Source organism: Drosophila yakuba, chromosome 3R (genome assembly GCF_016746365.2).
Source record: "Drosophila yakuba strain Tai18E2 chromosome 3R, Prin_Dyak_Tai18E2_2.1, whole genome shotgun sequence".
Lineage (NCBI taxonomy): Eukaryota > Metazoa > Arthropoda > Insecta > Diptera > Drosophilidae > Drosophila > Drosophila yakuba.
In genome coordinates this window covers 23,519,866-23,542,306 of record NC_052530.2, presented here as the reverse complement: position 1 = coordinate 23,542,306, position 22,441 = coordinate 23,519,866, and the positions used below count along the sequence as shown (strand labels likewise).

The 22,441-nt window shown below is 46.6% G+C and overlaps 1 protein-coding gene across 2 annotated transcripts in view; it reads right to left on the bottom strand.

The window, feature by feature from the left end:
* Positions 1-22,199, bottom strand: part of LOC6538120 (lachesin) — a 46,983-nt gene extending 24,784 nt beyond the window's left edge. For both annotated transcript variants that reach the window (XM_002098619.4, XM_039376206.1), the window contains exon 1: positions 21,104-22,199. The gene's annotated coding sequence lies outside the window, so the exon portion shown is untranslated. The remainder of the gene's footprint in view (positions 1-21,103) is intronic.
* Positions 22,200-22,441: the final 242 nt, after the last annotated feature.

Genomic DNA, 22,441 nt, shown 5'->3' with positions numbered 1-22,441 from the left:
TTTAAGCACATTGATGAGCATCAATTAATCATGCCACAAATGACACTCGCCCCAGTTGGCCTAAGCCGACGAAAGCCCCCAAATTACGCATACGACACGTACGCCTCAAAGCGCCAGCCAAAGCCCAAAGCCCAAAGCCCAAAGCACCAAGTCCCAGGCGCCAAACCCAATTGCCAATTAAAAATTGAGCCCGCCGAAGAGTTGCCAATTACAGCGGTTGGTGGTTGCTGGAAACCGAAGACATTGACACTGATGCCGTTTGCTTAAAGCACTCAATAAACGGAATCGTTTCGGACTGGTTAATGCGCGACTTAAAGAAAGCTCAAATACACACCCATCCACGAGGACACACCAGGACACACACACGCACCTGTCGGGCAAGATGGCACACAAACAAACATGTCATTATCATAATGCCAAAAGGAGTAGTCGTTGTTGCGTCTCAGGACATTGTGTCACACACAGCCGCAGCAGCAGCAGGAGCAGCAGGAGCAGCAGGACGATCTGGCATTCGTGGGGTGGTGAAATGAATAGTGGGTTGGATAGAATGAGACATGCCCATTCTGCTCCAGTGAAGCATGCGAAATGGCGACAGTTTGTGTGCGCATAACTGAGCATAATCGACGCCTTTTGGTTATAATTAACTCATTAAAGTGAAACGGCAGCCGCAGGATGTGCTCGCTAAATGCGCTGCTCAGCCATCAAAGTGCACACATGTTCTCTCCCGTGTAATCCGAACCACTCAGCACACACACACACACACTCGCACACACTAGCAGACTCGTATGTCCCAGGAATCAACCGCTAACCCCAACAGAGCCAAACCAAACCAAACCAAACCAGCCGAACCCAACCCAACTCAACTCAACCCAACCCATCCGAACAAAAGCAAGGCAAACATGCTGCTCTTGTTACGCCCACTGCCAACTGCCACGCCCACTACTGTTGGCCCGTCTAACCGCAGGCTCGTAAATAAGAAATGAAATCAAAGTTAACATTTTATAAATCTGATTTTTATAACTTTTCTTGCACCACACACCACGCTACACAAACACGCGCGCCGACTGTTGGCCAATTCCCATGTGAAATTGCAATTAAATTAATGTCACGCATACGCCGCGTATGGCAAACACACACACATACATACAGACACACTCCCGCTTCCTGCCTTCTATTCAGCGGAAAGCGATGGTTGAAGAGCGTTGAGGGGAGGGGGAAGGACGAACGGGAGCGGAACAGGAACAACGGGCCACATAGCTCAGGTTTTATTGCTCGGCCGCAAACAATAACAACACAGCAACATTGCGACAGCGGCAGGAACCGAGGAACAGGAGCAGCAACAGCAACAGGAACAGAAACAGGACATCAGGACATCAGGACTACGGGGCAACAGCAATAGCAACAGCGGCGACAACAACGACAGCGCTCACAATTAGTGCGTGTAGGGACCGCGAAAACAAGGAGCAGGTTCACTGGATACCCTGTATTTCACTTAATTAATCTCATTATTAATTAGGTTGATAGAAAGGATAACAGTCTGCTTTAAAGCATAGCTACTTCTTTTGACTTAAAAGCACTAGAATTAATATGTTTCTTGAACTTACAGTCACAAAAAAGGTTTTAAAAGAATTAATAGTTTATAGCTTTATATAGCTTTTGGTCCTTGTTGGCATTACATATGCGTAAGTTGGCCAGTGCCGTGTGACCTTTGACCCAGCTGCTACCGCGTTGGCCAGAAACAGCGACAGTAGCCAAATCGGCAGCTGCTGCTTGGCGGTCAAAGTTGCGGATGAGGGCTGGACATTTGTGCTCTGCATATAAATCGATGCTGATGTTGATGCTGTGAAAATTTGCTAAAATAACTACGGACACAAACACGCACGCGAATCGACACATACTTGGGCAAAAGCAATTAAACTGCTAAAACCACATTTTGTGCGAGAAATAATTGCGAAAAAGCCAAAACATAAAGCCAAACAACAAACATAACCGAGTGCCGCCAAAATCGAAAAACCGAGAAAACAAAAAAAAACAAAAAAAAAAACAACGAATTTGTTCAGCCTAAAGCAGCCCCAATATGTAGCAACAACGCACAGCATCAATTACAATCGCTGGGGGGAGGGGGAAGGGGCGAAGTGAAATGGGGATTTTGGTGGTCCAAATCAGGGGACCAAGCAGCCCCAAGGGGGATGACAAGGACGCAGAATGCCGGTGATCGAAGCCCAACTGGCAAAAAGTCAAACCCAAAACGGCAAGGACCGAAAAAAGTGGCCAAATGGCAACAACAAATCAAATATATTATAACGCACAAAAACAAACCAAACTCAAATGCCAGCTTCAATAACAATAACACAGTTGGGCGGCGACGGGGGCGGGCACGTCGGTTGCTGGGCGGTGGGTGGTGGTGGGTTGGGGTGTGAGCGGGGTCGAAGGTTACAGAGGAGGTGCTGTGGGGAAGGGGGCGATGGAACAGTAACGAGCACTGACAGAATTCGGTTGCGGCGGTTTTGTGTTTACACTTTACAATAGGATTGCCGAGGCTTTGGCGGAATTTCACATTTTTGCCAGGGGCTTTCTAATGAAATCTCCAAAGGCAACAAATTAGTTTTCGCTGTCCCCAAAATGGGTAGCTCCACTGTAACGGAGCTGGGTGGTTTATCTGCAAGTTTCTAATGGTGATATTAAATAAATATTGGCGCAGACCTAAGGCCTTTCGGGTTGCAGAACTCTGTGCTGATGAAGACGCTAGCTGTGATGTTTAAACTTATAATGAGGCCAAGGGAATATATCAATCATATATTTAATTGAAATAATAGAAATTTACTTCATCTAGCTGCCAGTAAATAAACTTGTATCATCTGTTTTAAAGTATCTCCTCTCTATATTCACACCCTGAACCAAGTAACCTCAGCTTTCAATTATCAAAACTTTGCCTCAAAGACGATCGGTTTCAAAACAAATCACGGGCCCAACGCCAAAGTTTGGCCCAAAATTGATGCCTTATGAATCGAGAGCGCCTATATATATATATATATCCGCGAAGGACCAACTTTTGGGCCGTTGCAAACTTTGTTCATACAGTCCGATCATAAACACATCCCGCCACGAGCCCTCGAAAGTAGGCAACAGATGCGAATGCCGCGGGGTTAGCGCAGGAATGCAAAAAGCGAAGTGCGTAAACAGCCAGGATAACAAAAACAAACAGGCGGCCAGGGCCAAACAAAATGAATGGCGTTCGCGGTTGAGCGAAAAGACAAATTAAGATTATAAAAAAGGAAAATAAATATAATAATAAAAATAACACATAGCCCAGCGAGCCCAGGAGCAAAGCGAGCGAAAGCAGAAAGGCAGGCAAGCAAAAAACGCGAATTGATTGATTGATTTATCAAATGTCTGCCATGGCAATGGCAAGGTGTGCATGGGCGGGGGGCGTGGCTTCCTCCAAAAGAGGGAGTGGCTGAGGCTGGTGGCAGCTGCGGCATGGCCCTGTCCATATCTTTGTCTGCGACTGTGCCGCGTTTGTGATTTGACAGACAAACTGACAGCAAGACGTGCACAGCGACAGTCGGTGGGGTTTTTTTTTTGGAATGTGGGGATGGTGGTTATAGGGGGTATTTGGGGGTCAGGCATTTCTGCTAGCGCCGCCAACTGCCTGTTGGCGCTTATGTATGCGCGTAATTCCGGAGGCCAGTCCGCCGGAACGGGAAAGATGGAGTGAACTCAACTGAATTGGAGCGAAGTGAAGTGGAGCACGAGATGGAAGGCGGAGGCGGTGCGTAGGTGTGCCTATATCCTGTCGCTGGCTCTGTGCGTTTGTCTCTGTGTGTGTGTGTGTGTATGTGAGAGTGCCTGCGACACGTAGCACATTTTATTTTCCAAGTAATAAATCAATTTTCCGCACCACTAAAAATGAAAACGAAAAACGAACGAGCGGAGCTGAAGTTGACGCTTCTATCGAGAGGGGCTAGTAGTAAAAGTCGCAGCTGGGTAGCTGGGTTGAGGTTGGATCTGAGATCTGGTTTGGGGGGCAGAAGGCAACAGTTGGCGCACCTGGGCAGAGCGTAAATTAAAGTCACTAAATCAAAAAATTCCCAAAAACAAAAAGGACGTGGAGTGAAGTGAGCAAGAGTGAAGCGAAGCAAACGGGAAAGTTAACATTTGTTTACGTGGTTGGTCGACTGCGGACGTCTTGGACGTGGATGGTGTGACTGGAGCTCAAGCTGGAGCTGTACCTATCCGCCGGTATGTCTACCTGGGAACTCGGCAAGTTTCCCAGTCATTTATTGGCCAGAAACGGAAAAGTTCGCCCCGAAATGGAGCGCAGTGGATTTTGTGACTAGGAATGGGTCGAAATGAGCAGCAGCGGCAAATGAGCAACTTGGCGCAGAACAAAAAGTAAGTAAAACAATTTGTTGTTTTTACACTTGCCATCCATTAACCCAAGGGGTATACTCGACTGCCTTTGCATTCTGGTCGAGCCAAAAGGGTTAAATTGGCAGAAAGTTGGCAGAGTTCCCTGAATTTCCATGCATTTCTTATTTTCATTTTATACCTGCTTTTTTTTCCTTTTGGCTAAGATTCAAGTTTAAAATATGGGTCATTTACATTCTTTACATTTTTCTAATTAAATCATTATTATTATGTCCAGTGAATTAGGGCAAATATTTTAGGCAAATATTACAGGAATTTTCACACCTGCTAGCAAGCTTAAAATATTTTCGTAAATGTTGGTAGTTCATACATGCAGTTGTGCAATAAAAAAAGGACCTTTAACTGCTCTGGATCTTTAAAGCCGGAGTGTAGGCGTATTTTTTTTATGAAATACGACAACGATTCTATGCGAATGTTCATTTCAGCTGGCTAAATGGCATCGCTTAGTCGAATCACTTTCATTTGGAGCACACGGACTTGATTTTTGTTTTTCTTGGCCAGTGCGGCAATTTGTTTTGAGTGGGGTCGATGGGGCCAGGGGAGCAATGTTCTGGGGGATGGGTTTTTCTAGCTGCGGGGCAGACGGTGGGGCAGCGTCAAAGGCAGCAAAAACAAATCAAGTCAACAATCAACGGTACGCACAAGCACACAGAATCACAGGCCAGCGAGCAAACACAGTTGGCCAGAACACAGGGGAGAAATGGAGGTGCCGTGGGGGGCTGTGGGGGGGCCAGAGACATTGGGGCAGACACCCTGTAAAAGTTAATGTAACGGCGTATTTAATTGCACGCACGGAATGAATTCCACTCCGGCACTCGGCCGCATGCCACGCCCACATTCTCCCCAGAGACGGTATTTTTTTTTTTGGTTTTGTGCCTGCCAACAAAAACGGACAAGCGAACGGACATACAAACTTGGCTTTTTGGCCTCACGCCGGTGTTTTCGGGCCAGGTGAGAAGCGGCAGTGAAGTAAGTAAAAATGGCTATTAGCCAAAGCATTTTATGTGGCTCCTTTTACTTGGGACACGCCCGCTTGGGTTGTTTGGCCTGCATGCCCCGTAGGAGTCCTCGGATCCTCCTGCTCCTTTGGCTCCTTGTGCACCCTTAACCCCCACCGTGTCTGCCATCCTTTTGTTGCCTAATGCGCTTTGCTATTTTTTAATTATAACGCAAGTTACCTGCAAATGAAAAGTAAAAGGGCTGCCAAGACGACGACGAGGACGTCCGCATCCTGTCTCAGGAAGTGGCTGCGGCCAAGACACGAACAGCCAGGACGAAGGACGAAGCGGGGCGAAGAACCAAGGAGCGAAGCGGGCGATGACGAAGAGTAGGAGGAAAAAGCCGGCTTGGCACGGCTGAAGCCTCCCATTTTTATTTTCCTCCTTTAGCCTTTCTATTTTTTTGTGCTAGCTGCAACGATGCTGGAAAATTCGCTGGCAACAATTTTAATTGCGTAAACTGTGCAGTTTCTTGCCCCGTCCTTTTCGCACACTCTAGCTACCTCTCTGTCTATCTATCACTATCCATCTCTTTCGCCTGCTGGCTGTTGCAATCTCTAGCTTTCTCTGGTATTCCTGACCGGTTGTACCAGCAAAGGCCAAGCTGTGGCAAAATTAAATTACTCATACGCTCAGTTGGCCAGGGCTCCATATATATGCGTCTATATAGTATATATATCTCACTCTCTCTCTCTCTTTCTCTCTCCCTCTCTTGCTCGCACTCGCTGGCTGTCTGGACTGCGACGGATTTATTGTTAATTGGAAATGAGGCATGCCCCGACTGTTTGATGCGAACGGAACAAGATTTCCACTACTCAGCCATGGAGAAACCGGAAACCGTGCAGATTCGCCTGCCCAACAAAGGCGCAAAAACACCGAAAAAACGCTGACAAATAGCACGCGTAATTAGAAATTAAGTTTCTCTCACTGAAGTGGAGTGGAGTGGAGAACTGGAGCACCCCCCGCGAAATTCCCTTGGCCAGGAGTGATTAGTGCAATGACAATCTGAATGGGCCAACTGGAAACCGCTCGAGACGCCGCCGCAGAAGATCTGGAAACGGCGAGTTGGCAATGACAGAAACTGCTTCCGTGCCGAGCTAATTTATTACAAATGCTCGTCGGCATCTTCTGGTGCTTCTGGTGCTTCTGGTGGTCCTTCTGCTCCTGCGACTTCCTCCGCCGTCTGGCTGGCTTTAATGAAGGTCTTTCAATTATTTTCTAGTTATGCACTTACCCACGAAGACGTCACGGAATGAGCTGCAAACTAAATTTAGTTATTTGTGTGAAGATTTCGAGGCACGTATAACTTGATCAATCAGAAGGTTGGAGAATGCCAGTAGTTTTCCCAATTATCAAATAAAATTAAAACTGAATGCAAGGCTAAATAAAATATCTATAAAATAGGTAAGCCAAGCGATATAATTATTAACGTGATTTCATGTTCCAATTAAACATAGAATCCAATTAAACTCAATTTGCATGGATAAATTTCAATTTGAAAAGCATGGATAGAAATCGCCTCTTTCTTGGTTTTGAAAACGATTGAAAATATAAGCTTCTCAATTATTGAGCATCTCAGAAGCACTTAAACAAAAGTATTGAACTGAAATTAAGTAGCTTAAGTTCCCAATTGAAAACGCTCTGAGCTCTTTCCAATTTGCACTGCAAGTGGTATTTGAGTGACGCCTGGCACTTTAAATATCATAAGCTCACCAGAATGAAGCTTAAATAATACCGAAAACCTAAACAGTCATCCTGACATCATCCTGGCCCGAATCAAACCCAACCAAACCACACTCATATTGGTCCTGGGCTAAGCCATCTGCAGCAAGAAACCAATTTGGAAGCGCATAACTGACTTCAGGGGTTAGCTGCCGAGTCTGAAGTCTCCATCCTTCGAGCCGTTTACTCCCTCAATTACCCCGAACACGGAGATGCATATATTCATACATACACACACACACACTCACACACACACACAGGAACACACACAGGAACACACGGACACACTCGTGCATACGTATGTACATATGTATAAAGCATCAAATTAGAATGGCTAATTGCAAAGTCCTCACATCAGGACCACATTTTCTTTTGTTAACTTGCCCAAAAACTTGCCTCCAGCAATCATCACAACTGCCAGCAAAGTGGGTGGAACTTTTTGAGGCAACTCCCCTCCCCTGCCCTCCCCCCATTTCCCCCTTTCGTCTGCTGATAGTGGAATGCTCCGATGGTGTTGGTGAGCTGGTGAACTGGTGAGCTGGTGAGGAGTGGCAACTATTGCATGCTGTCCATGCCGAGCGAGTCGTTCGGTCGGTCGCTTGGTCGGTAGTGTCTGCTGGCAAGCAGTTAAATTACTTCTCGTTTATTTTAAATTGTGAAAAATATGTGCAAATGCTCGGCAGCCAGCAGACATTACACAATGATACCTAACAAGACCGAACACGAAGGAGCAACCCTTCCTTTCCCAGCTCCACTCCACTCCACTCCGACCCAATCCCCATCCTTAGCACCATTTCCATTTCCAACCTCCTCCTCTGATGCCGATGCAAAGAAGGAAAAAAGGCAAAACACCCGCACAGTCACCCAGGAAAGACGATGCCAGTTGGATCTGGGCAGGATTGGGGGCATAACAAAATGGGACCTGAGGGGGGAAGGGGAGGGAAGGCGGGGATTTCGGGTGGATTCGGGTGGCAAGCCAATGCAAAAACATGGGGCAAAACTCTTCTGCAATTTGCAGTGAAAATCGCATCGCACGCGCTGTATTTTCAAATAATGCGAAAAGTTTTCCGCCTATGTTTTCCCGCAGAAGAACACGAGTGAGCAGATGAGTTGGGTCGCGACTGCCGGGGAATCACCATCATCCACCCATCCCAACTCAGCTGCTCCAAAACCAAACCAAACCAAGCCAAGCCAAGCCAAACCGAAGCGAACCGAACCGAAGAGAACTGAACTGAACTGAACTGAACAGAACTGAACTACCATCTAGAACCAGAATCAGAATCCGAAATACGACAAAAGCAGCAAAAGCAGCGGCAACTCCAATATACTTTTGTTTCTTTGCCTCTATTGTGCTGCCGTCTCTTTCTGCCGCAGTGCAGCCGTCTCTTTCGCTCCCGCTGGCTGACTGGCTGCTGGCTGCGTGAAATGCAATTTCTCATATTTGCATAACTGCAGACAGCAGATAGCTCAAAATAAAGTTGAAAATTTCGCTGCGGTGGCGGCAACAACAAAGCGGCAGCAACAGCAACAACTTTAATATTGCCTGGCCGTGCTGCGTAATTGCCCCCCTTCCCCCCCCAAAAGACCCACAACTTTAGTCCCGATCAGCCACAAGTGCACTGCGCGAAACGCGATTATTATAATGTTTCTTGAAAACAATTATTTCGCTAAGAATGATAGCTAGCAGAAATCCTATTATGTTTTATTTGCAACTAATAATTGTTTAATAAACATGTATTTATCGATATTTATGTGGTAACTGAGATAATAATTTATCACAATAGGAAATGCGCATCTACTTTAGATTCTGTGCTGTTTCTGGTTAGCTTACTTCTGCCATTCGGCTGAATCAGATTATCTTAAGTGAAATTCTAGAACTGTTAGAACAAAGTACACTTACGCATAAATGGGCACTTTTGTGCAAGTGTACTAGATTATGAAATACCATAAAAGCTTATGTGATGAAAGCATGCTTATGTTGTCTGCGAAAAAGTTATTCTTGTTAAGTCTCTCAAGCTTAGCTTATTTGCACACACATTAGGTCACATATAAGATAGTGAATTAGAAATAATGGAAGCCACGAATGAAGTAAATAATGCATCGCTAATGCAATAAAATAATTTAAGAAACAATCAAACAACTAACTATCAATTTAAGAAACAATCAGATAACTAACTATTAATGTAGGGACTCACTACTATCATCATCTTACTCAAAGGACATATAACCTGCTCACTTCAGAGCGGGGCAACAGGTCTGCTGCAGCTATTTTCGCAATCGAAAAGCCCTCGAATTTCGCGGAGTGCATCAGCATAGCGGCTGCAACAGCGGAATCCCTTCCGCCTGGCGCCACTACATAGTCCGTGGGTTTCCGCCAACTGTGCGCTCGATTTTACAAAACAATACGGCAATGGAATGCGACGGGGCACAGCGGCAGTGGCAGTGGCAGTGGCAGCCAAATCAACGGAGTTACGCGCACAACAGCCGCACTCCCACGCACACACAGCTGCAGGGGGCGTGGCCGTTGGATGGGGAAGTTGCAAGCACTGGCACAATGCAATACACCAGTACATGCATAAGACAAAGCATACTTTCGGGCGCAAATAACCGGAGCTGCGAACGGAAACCAAAATTGAGCGTCCTTCGCAACGCCGTGCGCCCAGGACGAAAAAGGAAGCGGAGCGAGAGTTGGTTCCATTCTATTAGGATAAACACAAATCACAGCTGGAGGGGAGCGGCGTGCAGGGGGGAGGGCAGTTGTGCTGGTCCACTGGCCCACTGGACGCAGAAATTTTACGCACAAACAAAGCAAACAATGTCGGTGGCCAAAAGCAAACATAATTGATATCGTAATCAATTCAAAAATCTGGGGAAACTAAAAACAGCAAATGCTATGAAAACAGCGCTGTGGACACGGGACAAGTGCGGTCCCAGCCGCAGGCGGGCCAAGCTATGCACACAAGGAGCCACTGAGCCACTGAACCACCCAACCACCCAACCACCCAACCACCCAACCACCCAACCACCCAATCAACCCAACCACCCACCGGGTTGGGCACCAATCCATGTTTCCCAAAACCACTTTCCCATCAGACATATGTGCTTGCCAGTGCGTGCCACTCAATCAACTCTGAAAAAGTCTACAAATATTAGCCCCTAATACCATCGAGACTCGCATGAAGGACGATGGGAGCGGATGGGAAGGACGAACTGCACCCACGTCCACGCCCATAAAAAAGTGGAATTGTGTATAAAAATGAAGCAGCAGCAGCAGAGCAAAAGCAGCCGAGAGGCAACAAAAAGTGGCAGCTTCAAATAAAATTGTTGCGACAAAGGCGAAGGAGCAGCTGAAGGAGCAGTCCTGCCACAACGATAACATTAAGACGGAGTATCGAAAAAATGTGTAGTTCCGCACACACACACACACACACACATACACCGTCTGAGGCGACACAAAAGCTGAATAACAACACAATCAAGCGAGGAGCTTGGCGGCTTTGTGGGTGGTCGCTGGGTGGCATTCTCGCTTGGCGAAGGAGCGGAGCCCCAAGGACGAGGCTGGGGGGAGGGGGAGGCGCGAGCGTGTCTGGGCATAGGCAGCAGTACAGTATAAGTTGCTAGCGCCAGGCGCAAGCGGCACGTAATAACATTTTTCTAAAGAAAGCGGCGGCAGCCGCAGCAAGAGCAGCAAATGCACTGAGCGAAACAATCTATACTCTTATGTTAAGTGATGTATGACACGGATGTTAAGTGTAAGCATACACCAAGTATGAATTCAGCTAGTAATAAAACATTTGTCGTCCACTTAATACAGCGTGCAGCTAATATTTTCTCTCAGTGCAGCGCGAGGACAACAAAATACCGTCACACAGCGAGGCAAACGAAGATGTCAAGCGAAGGAGCCGAAGGAGTCGAACTTGGGGCACCGAAAAGCAGCGAAAAATGCGAAAAGCGAAACAGTGGCAGGCAAAATAAAAAAAAGGACGAGGAGGAGGAGGAGGAGGAGGAAATGTGCGTGGCGTGTCCTGGCTCTTGTGGAATGCTGTCAGGAGACAAGTTATTGTTTTTGATTTCATTTTTCTTGCGTTTCTGCGCTTTTGCAGCCGCCACTCCACTTTACGAGTTCGGGGAGTTCCAGTTCATACATATGTGCGATTTGGGGGACTTATTTCCATATGGGAAGATGCGGGACTAACCCCCAAATTGGTTAGTTCGGCTAATCGAGGTATTTTTGGTATTTTGGGCCGGGACACAGGAATCCGGCAGGATTTGACTCGCTTCGCTTGGCTTTTTTACGAGAGCCAAGCAGATTGGCGCTGGCTGCCTTATTATTATTATTATTACGATTATAAAAAGTTGCCCTAATCCGAGTGGGTAATTCATTTCCAAGAGCTAGACGAGCTTGATGGTAGATGGGGGATTGGGGGGGTGGTGCGGCCTGCAAATCTCCGGACTCCGGAAAATGCCGGGAAACTATGACGGAAATCTTAACACTAAAGAACCCTTATGGGAATTTCAAATGTGCACGAAGTGAACGTGCTTTTCTTCTCAGCAGAACTAGTTTTTGGAGCACTCCCCAGCTTAATGTGGCCATATATGTGTATATTTACAATCGAGACGGTTTATGTACACTCACAGGAGTACAAACTCACTTTAAATTAAATTATAAATTTCTGCTGACAGTTTTCACTATTTAATTAAGGCTAAATCACAATTGTCACTTCATTTGATAGATGATTTCGCTTATGAAAACCTAATAGGAACAACGTGCAATTCAAGGCAAAAGCTGTGTCAGCTTAGGCTTGTCAGGCAAATAAGCTCATACTTTTAAAGTTAACATAAGAGGCTTATTTAAAAAGGACTTGCCAGATAAGCCAGCTGTCGGATTGAATGTACTACAAAAATGTTTACTGTACAAGTGGTGGAATAATTAGGAAGCAATCTAGTGGATTGTCTAGCTTAGTGTTGAGCTGATTATCACGTGGCTCGATTTCGATTTCGATTTCTTAGCATATTTTCGTTTACTCTCTAATAGTTTTTTGATAAACCAAGAGTATTTGCAGTGCAAGATATGAGCTGGTGTAACTTTTGTAAATAATTGATATCCAGCAGAGGTTGAAGTTTACAGCATTCGCAAACTCCGATCATTAGGTGAAGTTTTCTTATCAAGTCTTATCCACACACCGCACTGCCTGAAACTTGTGAATCATCAAGTGGTACAGCAGCGGGTGCAAAAACAAATAGGAAAATAGAATAAAAATAGAATAAAAATAGAACTGAGAGTACAAAAAATGCAAACGATGTGAAAATGTGAATAAACCAGGAATGACAATCAATCATTCAGTTAGTTGCAGCAGCAAACTTCAGCAATTTGGGGACTCCCCCCCCCCCCTTAAAAACCCCGCCCACTTTTTGGGTGAGGGGGTCATTAGGCCCCCCGCCCTCGAGCATTTTGCCAGCCGCAATTCTGGTCTGTTTCACTCGCAAACTAACTTTCGGGTAAACTTTCTAATAAAATAGCCCTCTATGCGCCCCAAGGTCCAGGGATCCTGGCAAGTTACTGTTCCCATTCGGTGGTTATCCTGCCACACCGCCGCTCGCAAAGAGAGAGTCCAAGGAGCAGCAGCAGCAACCAGAAGCAACCAGAGGCAACCAGAACCGCAACAGGGGCAACTGCAGCCGCCGAGAGTCGAGGATTCAATTCACTTTTGCTGTTGTTGCAGGCACAATGCAGTTGCCAGAGTTACGAGAGAAAGCTTTTCCCAACTTTCTCTCTCATGGCTGCCCGTTTCCATTTTGTTCCGCCCGCGTGTGTGTGTGTGTTGGTAAGTTTGACTGTGTGTCTGTGTGTGTGTGTGTGTACATGGCCGCAACATCCGTTACAATTTTTTACGACTGCGGCGCTGACGTTGATGTTACTGCCTTGTGTGCTGGTGTGTGTGTGTGAGTAAGTTAGGAGGGGGCATGCCACATTTAAGGATTGAGGAAATTTTTGTGGCCTCCTCCAGTAATGATATGGAATGTGTTGGAATTTCAAGAAGTTACTCCAGATTTCTTTATTTATTTAAATGAGCAGCCAGCGCGAATGCCACAAAGTCAGGCCCGTAGTAATGTCTGTCTGCGTTTGTGTCTGCCACGTTTGGCTGTCTGTGTGTTGCTGCCCCTGCAACCGAGCTGGTGTGGCGGTGGCCAGCCAACCAGCATCTTCAATTGACTGACTGAATGACTAACTGACTGACTGACTAACTGACTGGCTGACTAACTGACTGACTGACTCACTGACTGAGTGAGCATACAACTAAATGAGCGTTGTTATCGGTCTCTGCCGCTCCCTCGGCGACTGTCTGTCTGCCTCTGAATCGCTCTACACGGCGCAAAATCAAGTGGTCATGCTAATGAGCCCCAATCAGTTATAATCGCACCACGTCGACTGATTCCTGATTCCTGCTCAAAGGGAGCAGCTTAAGTCCTTAGACACTGCTCTAGCCATAGGTAGCCGTGGCACGTGCACGTGGCAAGCTCTGCTCAAAGCTATTTATAAAGTTCTAGTATCAATTAGAATTTAAATTATTTACTTAAATTTAAAAATACATTCCTTAGATTTAATCATATAAAAAATGTTCCAAATTTCAAACTAGTACTCTCAACTGCATAATATATACCTTCACAATTAAGCACTTGGTTGTATACAAAACTTTTGAGTAAGTTGGTTTTAAAAGTGCAATTATACTTTATTATTATATGTAAATTGTATATCATTAACTCCCCTGACTGTCATTCCTCCGTCATATTTTGCTCATAATTTAAGCATACCTTAACGAGGCCTAACTTTTTCTCCCAGTGCACCACCGTCTGACTGGGTGTGTGACTGTGCGTATAATTGTGAAGGCAACCTGCTGGTGGCGGCAGCTGGGTGGAGGTGAAGGTTCAGGCGACTGAAACAGGGAACAGGGAGCATCAGCCAAGGAGCAAAGAGCAGCCACGAGCGCTGAGCCAGCAGCAGCAGCAGCGGCAGCAAAGTCACAGGATGAGGACGCAGGACGAAGGACGCAGGACGAAGGACGCAGGACGTAGGATGATGGAGAACAGAGAGCGGGGAACGGAGAAGAAGATTCAACTACCCGCAATCCACAAGCAAGCAGCAACGTCATTGAAATTTATGCACGTTGTACTTTCGTGTAGTGATATTTGTATTGGGAATTAAAACTATGCCCCCGGGATTATATCCTAATTTTTGGCGCTGTTCTGCTTTGCTTGTTTCGCAGCCATCTCGTTCTCGTTTTTGTTCTCATTCCCATTTTCATTTTCATTCTCATTCTCTCGATGATGCCTTATTTACTCGGCCACCCAACCCACCTCATTTTCCGGGGCTGTCTGTCTTGGCATTGCCATTTTTACTTCTCATTGCTTTTGTTTGCCGTGTAATTAAAATAAAGGCGTGGAGTAATTGCCGAGGTCAGTGGGCAGCGGCAAACAACGTTGTGGATTGCTGCACTTGGCCACCCGTACGTATACGTAATGTTAACTAAGCTCACCGAGCAGTGCTGAAATTAACACTTTTTTCGTTACTTTATTTTTTTTTGTATTTTTTTTTTTTTTTGGCTAGTTTCAGGTCGTTGGTGGGTGTTTTTTGTGTGTGTGGGCGGGTATTCCTTGGAGCCTGAGCTGTGAATTACCGAACAGCAGATAAAATTCTCAGTTTAACACTTTGTTAAAATGCCACCCATACGGCTGCGCTTACGTTCGTTTACGCTTACGTATACGCCATGTGGCGCGTCCGCCCATAAAGTGTGCCAACATTTGGCGCCCCGTGCCCCGTGCCTCTTATCCCCCACAACACCAACACCATACCCAGTCCAAATTCCATGCCCAAGTCCGACTCCAATCCCAACCCACTTAACTGGATTTTGGTCACGTTGCTGTGCTGCTGGTTGCCTTTCTCGACGCTCGATGGGCAAGGCAATGGCTGTTGGGCGCCTGCGGTAAATTTCATTTTGCAGGGCATCATTAGACTGAGACCCAGAGACCTAGATTTCCATGCTAATTGGATTCGCAATAAAGGCGCTCGGCGACCGGCGCCCGAGATCGAAGAATTCCAGCCGTCTTGGCAGGCAGGGAATTTGAAGAAAAATTAAATTCCCCAGTCAACGTGAATGTTTCATCTGCCACATTTTTGCAAATGAGTTATGACCGCAAAAGAATTTCGCCAGCCACAAAAACGAAGTGAATCAAATAAATTATTAAGAGCAAATTTGATGAATGGAGTTGACTGACAGCATGTGGGATTTCTTGGCAGCCGAAAAAAAAAGGATAAGCCAAAAGAAAAATCCAATATACAAACTGTCTGAGGGGCGGTTGACCTTTATGGTCTTTTCGAAATACTTAAAATGAACCAAGGAAAGTTTCGGCAACTCCACTTAACTAAGTGCAGCCCAGAGGCTATATGCTCGGTAGGAAAACCCTGCAAATTCCTTGGCCAAGCGCATTTCACCCGCCTCCGTGTGACTCTAATCAGCGCTTAATTATGCATGCTTGCCGGGCCAAAAGTCCCCCATTAATCAGAATCATTTATTGCCGAGCAAGCTGCTCGAATTCAAACTCGAATTGAAATTCAAACTGGCAGCCAAAAAAGCCAAGCCAAGCTCGGAGCACGATGGCCCCCCAAATGGCCAAAAGGAAGCTGAAGCCAGGAGCTGGACAACAAGGCAACTACTGCCAGCTAAGCCAAATTGTACGCTCAAGTGCCATAAAGCAATCAAAGTTGATATCAAAGTACCACACTGCTAACTTATGCTCTCATGTATTCAATTAGGACAGCTTTTCGAATGCCCTGCTCCTTGGAAGCCAGCCCCTCACCCCGCCCCCCTTTCATTTAAAAGAATTAAGCACTTTTCTGCATCGCAACCACAGCAGTGGAGATGATGAGACTGCTGCTGCAGCAGCTCCTGGCTTTGGTTCCTTCTGGTCCTGTTCCTTTCCGGGAGCTGCTCCTTCAGGAACTTTCAACAACTTCCTATGCCCAAAGTTTCCACAAATTAGTTATGCAAATTATGTGAGTCGCCTTTACCTCACCGGGACTCCATCTTCCACGGCTGCCAAGCCAACCATTCAACCATCCAAGCATCCAAGCATCCCCCGCCACCAAAAACGCACCCCCAACTGTGATCCGGCATTTAAAACAATGGCTGGCGACCCTTGGCTGGCAAAACGCTCCCAAAAGTGAGTCCTCCGAGCAGAAGACCAGCCCGATTAGGACGCATAACAAAGTAGAATTTGTGTAAGTTCGTATTTAACATGCTTTATGCATTCCTCAATTATAAATAGATTAAAGTCCCGAATAGACTAAAGTTAAATGTTAACTTTCCGGCCAAGGCGGACACCATTCACAAAGCAATTAACGCAACAGCTCCCCAGCTCCTGCTCCCCTGCTCCTTCTGATCCTCATGCCTCCTTTTAGGCCGAAAAGGAAAGGCAGGAACCCAATTTAACTGACTGCCAACTTTCCACAATCACTGCCCATCATCAATTTCAGATTTTGTTGTATGTTTTATGAAGCAGTCAAGGCACAGGACAGCCGCCCGTCAACCAGACACTTGGACAGACAAACAGACAGGCTCAGAGACAGTCTGGGATTGGGTGCGATGGCATGGCTGAAGGTGGGCTGTGGGCGGTGGGCGGTACTTGGTGGGATGTGGGTGAGGCTGGGTGGTTGGGTGTCGCAGTGGTGTTCGGTGGAAAGTGAAAACAATGCCTGGCCGCAAACGGCTGAGCAATGGCTGTCCAGGGAGGCGACCGCCTGCCGAGTGGCGACCAAACCCACCAAACCCACCAAACCGAGGCGACCAAACCCACCAAACCCACCGACCCCCCGGCGGTGAGCTGAACTTGAACCACATTGAAACAACAAAGGCGAGCAGATAAAGCAGCGATGGGTAAAAAAAGGGTTCGGACGGGCATCTTAAAGGATTGCTCAAGTTGGCCAAAACCAATATGTAAATGTGCGTGTTGTGATTAAGCACAAAAGCAGAGTAAGCCAGATACAAAGACGGCCAATTGGACGCTGGACTGGGGACAGACGGACGGAGGGACGGACAGAGGGAGGAATGGAGTTTTCTTGTCCGATGCCAAAGTCCCGAAAGCCAAAATCTTCAACCGCACCGCACACACATAATGTGGGCCAAAAACGAAGCCAAGCAAAAACGCAGCCTTGGCTAACTTTACACACCTCAAGTGTTTGTTTAGGTTGCTTTGCTTTGCCTTACTTTGCTTTGCTTGGGGTTTCGGTTTTTGTTTGAGCGATGGTCGACCTGGTCGACGAGTCCTGGGGTCGGGGAAAAACACTTAGGAAAAATTACCAAAAAAGAGGATTAGTGCAACTCGTTCAACTTGGGAGCAAAACCAATGCGCAGTGGTCAAAAGTAGTTTTGCAATCCCCACAAAAACTTCGCAGAGCATTTGCAAGTGCCCGCAAAAGTCCACAATGCATCTTAAAACACTTAAATTATTATTAGGCGTGTTTGGCATTTTGTAGTACATTTTGTAAGGATATGTTTCGAGTGTGCATTAATATTATTTTAGTGAACTGAAGTGCAAGTAAATGCACCACATATGTAAATTGTGATTGATTCCTGTTATGTTTATGTAACGTAGTATAAGTATGTTATTAAAATTAAATACAACATTGTTCACGCAAGCTACTGATGTGAACTGAAAATACATGAGTGTCTGGCATTAGGAAGATTATTTTATTGTAGTGTAAGGGTAGAATTTGCTGTGGCCATTTGACGCCTTTGTTGTTTCTGGCCAGCGGTATTATAAATCTTGCCCGCAATGTAGAAGGCGATCAGATCCCTGCTCCTTCTCCTGCTCCTCCTCCTCCTCCTTTTTCTGACCCAGCAACCCACTCCACTGCGCATCCAAAAACAATGGCCTGGAACCCTATTAGCGTAGAGCAATCCACCTTGGCCGACAATTCTCCACAGGAGTGTGTGGAGTTTTAAGGGGTCCGGCCATAAATTGCAACCGCCAGGTGAGCGGTAAGTGGGTGCGCGTTGGTGGTTTCAGGTGGTGCGAGGGGGCTAATGGGTCACTACTTGATGTATCACACAAACAGACACAAATGATATTTATGCTGCCGCCGTTGCTCCTTTGCCAGCTCTTCATTCTCCTTCAGTTGCTCCAGCAGTTCCTCCTTGGACTCCGGCTCCTTGGGCTTCGGCGGTGGAGTCCGTGAGGCTTCTCACGGCCAGAAGCCGCGCTCTGCTTGGTGTAATAAAAACTAAAATCCGCACAACAATATGTGCGAGGATAATGCCATTTCCGTTTTATGGGATATCCTGTTAGTCCTGTGTGTGTGTGTGTGTGTGTGTGTGAGCGTTCGCATGTGCGGGGCTTCCTCAAGGAGCCCCAAATCTGAGCGAACGAGTTACGACTACACCGGGCCAAAAAGAAAGCTATTGCGGTCGCCATTTCAGTGATGGGTTGCGATAGGATTCGCAGGACGTAAAGACCACGTTGGCATGCGTGCGAGGCGGGAATGAATGGATCAGGGATCAAATTTTATGGATTGCCCTCGCGCATACTTGGAGCATATACACATACACATACATACATCGTATGTATGCGCACTTCGCACACTCACATGATAATGAAGTCAGAACTAAGGAATAAATTCCACAAATTTCATTATCCTGAAAAGTGGGAGTCAGTGGAAAGTTAAAGTGCGGGGATCCGATAACAAAGGACTGGGGATTGGGAAATTATTGGAATTCGAATTCCGGCAAGGTTAAGTAAAAGATTTTCTTCCCAGCCTTTAAATAAAACTAATTTATTAAGTCGACAATAAATCGCTGATAAATGGCAGCCCCAAGGCATTTTAAGGCACACATTCACAAATGGTATTGTGCCAGTGCAAGCAACTTTAAGCTCAAGTGATTTTAATTTAAATAAATATGTTACAGGTGAAATACTAATCAATTGAAATAACTTATCAAAACCGAAACGAGTGAAGAACACCCCCATTACTTTCCCCAACGCGGACTTACAATCAGCTAATCTGTCCTACATATTTGCATATCGCCTCGGCTTCAGCTTGGATTACGATGGTTATTCATTAGCCGCATTCCTGGCCGCCCTTGGCCAACAACTGGGACGCTTGCTGCGGTTAGCCGCAGGACTTTCGTCCTTCTTGTTGCCCCCGCCCCGAGAAACTCAACTATTACCATCTCTTTCCGAGCCATAACTGGGCAAACCTTTTTTGCGCAGTGTGTGTGCGGAACGGCAGAGGAAAAACAAACGTCCGACTGCCGGGAAAATCTGTATAAGTGTGTGTGTGTGTCTCTGTATGTGTGATGTAAAAAGCGCAACCGGAGAGGAGACGGATGGACAGCAGGACGGAGGAAGGGGTAAGGGAAAGGGGGGGGCGGAAGCGGAAAGCCGGAGAGTAAGAAAAACCATAACTAAATCCATTGCCATAGGAAAATCCAAAGCAAAGTCTGCGATGCAAATAGTAGAGATTATGGGACTGCAGATGTATGAAGAACGAGATGGAGCTGGATGTGAAACCCAAGGCGCGACTGTGAAGGACCCAAAAGGGATTCAGGACGGGAGGACGACAGAGGTTCCCGGCAGAAGGTGTTATGTGTACGTGTGTACGAGTGTAAGAGTGTACGAGTGTATGAGGCACAATAAATCTTGCAAGGGTGCCGAATGGCCGGGCAAAGGGGCCGGAGGCCTCAGATCCTGAATCCAGAATCCAGAGTCCTGGATCCTGGGCATTGGCATGGATCTGAGACGGGACTTTCCCCATCCCCGACTTCCCTGCACCACCAGCAGGAAGGACCTTCTGCCACCCAATGCGCGCACGCCCCGTGAAAACCAAAACCAAATAAAACTGACATTATGCGAAAAGCGAAAGCCATAACTAAAAGTTGGATAACGTGGCCATGATGATGAAGCCGAAGTGGAGTGGGCAAGAAATCCGGAGCTGAAGCAGCCGTAAAGTTGATACTAAACCAAAGAGCAGAGCTGGCAAAGCTAAAGCAAATCGTAGATGCTATTGTCAGGAGCTCTGGACGAGCAGGAGCCATAACAAACGCGATTAAGTGATGGTGTGGAAAATAGATAATAGAAAATTATTACAAAAAAATACTACGCAGCTATTGAATTACGAACTAGGAAAAACCTTTGTTTGCACTTTACATTAAAATGTTAAAGAGACACTCTGGAAATGATTGGCAGTTTCAGTTGGCAGTACAACAAAGTTTTTCAGCTGATATTGTAGAACATGGTCAACATTGCAACCTATATTTCGTTTTAGTTTTCATTTAATAAAATGTATTACTCCTTCTCATTTACTATTATGGAATTCAGCAATTGCTTAAAAAATTATGAAAAGAAATTCGAAATGACATTAGGATATGATTCCAATTGCTGCCCCGGAAAAACTTGATTCACTCCAACAGGTTTCAATTTGAACATCCCAGAAGCTCCTTATTGGATCATTAAATCAAGAGCGACTGAGCTGACCTAAAAAACTGAGAGTGCTTAAATGCTGCTAAGCGAACTGAGTTTGTTCCTTAATCGCCTTCAGGACCAGCCAGCACCTCCCAGGACCTCACAGCACCTTCCAGGACCTCACAGCACCTCCCATTACCACCCAAAAGGTAAATCCACGGCCTGAGCCCGCGAATCCAAACCACCTCGGAGTGCACCACAATGGATTTGCCACAGCCAACTCCACGGCACGAGCTGAATATTCTCCGATTTTACCCTTTCTGGGTGCTGGGCGCCAAATGTTGCTAGGAGGTGGGTGTACACAGATATCGGGTATGAAAAACAGAAACAGGAAAATAGAAATGATAGCAAAGTTGCAAAGGGAAGCGTTGCGGGCGGGCGGGCTGAAGGGGTTGGCTGGAACGGAAATCGACTTTGGTAAGGAGTTTTTCTCGTACCTGTGAATCGGAATCTGAACGCTGGCGCTGCACCGAAGTTATGCAAATGTAAAGTTGTTCGTGCCTGCTCCTGGCTCCTGGCTCCTGGCTGCTGAATCCTGCGGCAGGATCTGCTCCACCTTCTCCTTCTGCTCCTGCTGCTCCCACTACCGCTGTCAATCGAAGGCGATGTCGCGAGTGCTAATGACGTTTGCTTTGATTGCGCCCCGCATGCGAATCCAAATCTGAGCCACAACTCACAACTGTCATTTTCGCAAGGATATATGTAAAAGTATGTATATATGTATGTGCGAGGATAGAAATGGGTTCTTGAGTGTCTATCTCAGCTGGTACTCGCTGCTCAGCACAGCAGCTCCACACCGGAACTCTATTTATTTAATTTGCATGCAATTTTCAATTTTTATGCGGAATACTTGGCATTGACAGCAAACGATGCGCACATTTCGCATCGGCAATGCACAATAGAAATTGAATTGCAAAAATTTGTTTGCCCGTCCAGGGCAGCGGCAGCAGGCAAATGGATTGCGAACACAGTGGAATAGCGGATTTTGAGGGCTCTTCACGTCTTCACGCCAATGTCACAAGGAGCCGCATCCAAGGAGCCAGCGTGCTGAACAAGTTGAACGAGTTGAAGGAATCGCACAATTTGGCGGCGAAGATGTCAAGTATACGCCGCGTTGCCAGTGCCACACTGACTGCAATTACAATGGTGGCCAACAACAAAAGACGCTATGCCGGTATGCCCCCAAACACACACATACAGAGACTAACGCACACGGGCACACACGACACACGACACACGGAGTTGAAGCCACAAATACGTACGCTCCGCAGGATCCGGAGCAGAAGTCTGAGGCGAAGACAGGCGACAGATCCTGGGGTTGTGCCGTCGCCACTACTGTGTGCGAAATAAATGCACGCGCACACACACGCTCACGAAAAAATCGCGCGAAATTTTTGGCGACAAAAACCAAAACAAAATAAAACAACTTCGTGCGCTTGGGATCACGATGAATGGTTTTCGAAATTGCGAAATGCGAAATGCAGCTGCTCTCCACCACCGAACGCTCCGAAATTGAATTCGCAACTGAGCCAGGACGACAAAGGATGCTGCCATCTGGAGCCGAAACAACTGGACTGCCACGAAGGACATCCGACGAGCGGCACACGATGATGCGAATGCTTCGGATGCAGGAGGCTGGCAGAGCTTTTTCGGCGAGAGAGCGAGAGGAACTGGCATTGGCGACGTGTGACTTCGTTAAATTTCTGCGGCGACAGCACACAAAACGGATTCGGAAGCGGAAGTAGCAAGTAAGCGAGCAAGGAGCGCTCTGTGGC